Here is a 4,468-nt window from a genome sequence, read left to right on the forward strand (position 1 = left end):
GATGGTAGTTGAATGGGAATTGCATTGAATCTGTACAGCAGCTTTGGGAGTATGGCCATTTTCACAATGTTGGTTCTTCCTATCCATGAGCAAGGAATGTTTTTCCATTTATTGAAATCTTCTTCGATCTCTTTTGTTTTGGTAAAATACTTTTGTTTTGGTAAAAAAGGTAATTGTGTAGGCTTTGGAGTCAGCCTTAAAACCACAGCCTAAGAATTTGTGTGACTGGGCTGATCCTCACATTGCATGTAGCTGATTTTGGAAATCTCTCTGTAACCAGACTGTGCCTATGAATTGGGACTTAGCTAAGCGACTAGTTCTAAGAAATTCAGTGTGAAATCTGCATGACCCATATGGAACGACACATGTCCCCATCTTCTCTTTCCTTTTAGGTCTGATCAACTTCAGTGCATGCATCAACAGCATCAGATCTGAGTGACTCCACATCTACTGATTGTAATGGCTGCCTGAATCCACTGTATAAAAAACATTCAGGACTAAGCCTAGCTTCCAACAAATTCTCAGTAAACAATACCCCCTTTCCAACCAGAAGTTAAGCATTGACTATAAATCTATGTGTAACTTATCTTCTTAGAAATAAGCAGATTGAGGGTTTCATCTATAGTTCTTAGCAAGGTATGTTTTATATTGCTTCATGTTACTTTCTCCCACCAGATTAGTCATTTATTGCATGCTTTGTAGTTTATATTTTATGGTATGAGAACAATTACATAAATCCCTGCATTGAGTTAAGTTTAACTTTTCTCTGAGTACAACCCCAGTGTTTGTATTTTGTCTTCACACTTGGCTGCCCCTGCAATATATCAGTTGTGTTATTTCAGTTGTGTTGTTTCAACTGCAGTAACAGAAGCCATGACTCATCCAGGCTTAAGCAAGGAAGTTTATTATGTTGGACTACAAGCACTACGACAGTCAACTGCAAGATGATTTGATTCTCTAGATGTAACAACAAGAACTCAAAACTTTTCTCTCTGTTCTACTCTCTGAAGTGGTTGGCTTTGTCCTAACAGTTCTTCCTATGGTGGTCCTTCCATGGCTGTGAGCAGCAGCTGGAGCAGCTTGGTCTCTTGAGCACATCTAGAGGGAAAGAGCAAGAAAGCACCCAAAGCCCTAACATGAAATGTAAGTCATTCACTTTAGTCTGGTTGAGCCAATTCAAATCAGGAGCCCATTGCTGTATCAGTAATAGTTGCCAGGAAAAGGCCACGTGCTGATTCCTTAAGCTCATTATTGCCCTTCCGTGGTGGTGAAGATTGTATAAGTTTCCTTTTCATCGTAGAAACTGTGGTATAGAGCTGGATATCTGGACAAAATCAGCATTTGAAGAAGAAGCAGAGACCAGCAACCAATGCTGGGTAGTCTTGGCTTAGCAGTCACATAAGGAAATGAATTTCCAGAGGGATATTGTAGAAAAGAGCGGAACAGTACCAACAATGCACCAGGAATCACCAGGGACAGTATCGCACGTGCGGGGACAACACTATATTTTAAGCAACTTGGGAGAGAAACATCCTAAAAGTCTAAAAATATCCCCGTCATCAGTATGTAAATAGTGAAAAGAGAAAATGGTTATATAGATTACTAAATGGTGGGCAGTAATGTTGGGCCAAAGGCTACATCGCTGTTAAATTCAAATTTCCCCGCTGTACTCACGCCAAGATTTCTTTCCTAAGCTCTTCCTCCATTGATTATGAGCTCCTCACAACGAAGCTTTCAGTTCCCTCATGAAAATCAATTCTGATGACTCTTCCCTGCCCCCCCCCCCATTTAGGCACAACTGCACACGTGTGATTCTGAACCCCCTGGCTGGGTACACAGCATATGTTTCCACTGGGGACCCCGCTACGTTAGCAGCCTTTGGCATTAAAAACACAGTTGGATCTGAATGATTGAATAGTCTGCATATACTGCAGTCTGAGCTGTATTCTGCAGAGAATCGAATAAATGACTGTTCGAGCTAAAATCCGTTTTACCAAATAAAAGAGTTTATATCATCTGATTAAATCATAGCCAGTTGGACACCACGGGCCAGTTTTTTTAAATCAGACTTTGAAATCTAAAGTAATCTAGGTTTATAAATCCTTCAGATGTCAGCAGGCTATGAATTTTAACTTTAGAGCGTTAGCATAGACTATGCATTCTCCAGTTCATAAATCCATATGAACTGTACTCAGTAAAGGAACGATTCTGAAAACTCTTTTTATTTTTCTTGTTTGGTTTTGTGAGACTGGGTTTCACTCTGTAGTCCAGGCTGGCTTTGAACTCATTATGTAGCCCAGGTTGGCCTTAAACTCACAGCAATCCTCTTGCCTCAGCCTCCCAAGTGCTGGGATTACAGGCATGAGCATCATGCCTGGTTTGAAAATCCATGTTTAAGCAATATTTTTTATGAACATACAATGTCACAGGCACTGCACTAGATCAAGCTACCCCTGTCCTCAATTGTGAACTAGTGTGTTATAGTATACAGTTACAATGTATATTTCTACATAGTTATGGTCACACTATATACACTTTATACTCTGCTATTTCTACAAAATGTGTTAACCAAGCTTTGTTTTTCTGATTTCACTTTAAGTGCTACATGAGATTCCCTCCATGATCAGACAACAATGTAATGAACCATTCTCTTATCAGTGTAAATTTAGGCCGTTTCCAGGTAAAAGCTATGATGAGATTTTTTAAAGGCATATATATATATACATGTATATATGATATCACATATATACATATGATATCACATCTATATGATATATCATACACATAGCATATGATTCACATGTGATATTACATATGTATCACATTTTAATGCATATATGCATTGAAAAAGCAATGGATATTTCACACCTCTGTGAAGTGCTTTGGAACTATACAGACTGAGTGATAAATTCTTTCTGAAGATGTTAAAACAGGCTTTATGGTGGATGCCACATTTAAAGTCTTTAAAATTGATAAAACCTTGACTGAAAAAGGAGCTGAAAAATGCATTTTTCAGAAAAGAGATATTGCATGGCTGAAAATACAAAATATGAAAAACATAACCATGTCAAAGAATGTGAATGGGCAGAAAATTGTTAAAATGGTCTTAAGGAAAGAATGGAAGAAAAGGAATAGATATGCGATGTTGAAATTGTAAATAGCAGAGCTGAGATTTTTAGAAAATCGGTTTGAATCCTTATACTGCCACTTAATATCTAGATCTCTCTTCATTACAGTTTGTGAATGTTAACTTACCATAACTGCTTCACCAGGTGACCTCCCACCATGCAGTAGCACGTAGAAGCTTTGTCCTGGATCCACTAACATGGACCTCAGAACCCTGACACTAGATTCTGGAAGGGACTCCTGATGGGACCAGTCCCAGCCTTCCTTCCATCTCCTATGAGGGGACTTGATACTAGTTTTTATTAATGTGTAACAATATCTTGCACCAATGCTCCAGAGAGGCAGGAGCTGAAATATTTTTAGACTTGATTAATTTTGGGGAAGATTAAAATAGGTAAAAGTAGTATTTGATGCCTAGATGTGGTAGAAAATAGCTGTAAAGACCAATCTGTGGTCAGCTGATATAACTTGAATGTAAATTGTAGAGGTAATAATAGTATCATTGACAAATTTTCTGATTTTGAAAAATGCACCCCAATGCCAATTTCATTTTCCATGGTTTCAGTTGATGGTTAACCATAGCCAAAACTATTGAATGGAAAATTCCAGAAATAAGCATTGCATAAGTTTTACGTATTGTTTTACATCAGCTTTAAGAAACTTTTACTACAGTATGTTTTTACAGTAGTTCTATTTTGTTAGTGTTATTTTTAATTTATTGGCATGTCTTATTTAGACCGTAAACTTAATTATAAGGTTTGTATGTATAAAAATAGTATACTGTATATAGAATTTGTTGTATAATATAGTATATGTATCCAGGCATCCATGGAAGACTTTGGAACATATCCCCCACAAATAAGGGAAGATGAATGCATTTTGGGACAAAAGGGCATGATGTCTCCAACTTGTACTCTGATGTATTTATATATGTGTGATGTATACACACACATATATGAATGTAAGTATTCAGGGATTCTTTGTTTTTATTCTCGTAATTTTCCTGTGTTAAATGCCACTTTAAACAGAAGCTGGGGATGCAATGCCATCCAATGAGCTGTTAATTTATTTGCCAGATCCTTCTAGAGACTAAAACATTTTAAATGACACCAAGGGTCTTTCAGAAAGGATGAAAGAACTCTCCTTGGGCCGGCAGGTTTTGACTGTGTTCCCATAATACAAGTTAACAAATACCCCGTTGCTACTACTAGAAGCCCTTCCTTCCCTGAAAAAAAGGACCTGAAAAAATTCTTGATGCAATCTGATTCTTACTATGTGAGTTATTGCTCATTTATTAAATGGTTGAATATTTTTGAGACCAGTCCAAACATCTTTCCTTGAA

This window comes from Chinchilla lanigera, unplaced genomic scaffold (genome assembly GCF_000276665.1).
Source record: "Chinchilla lanigera isolate Chin_1 unplaced genomic scaffold, ChiLan1.0 scaffold00016, whole genome shotgun sequence".
Lineage (NCBI taxonomy): Eukaryota > Metazoa > Chordata > Mammalia > Rodentia > Chinchillidae > Chinchilla > Chinchilla lanigera.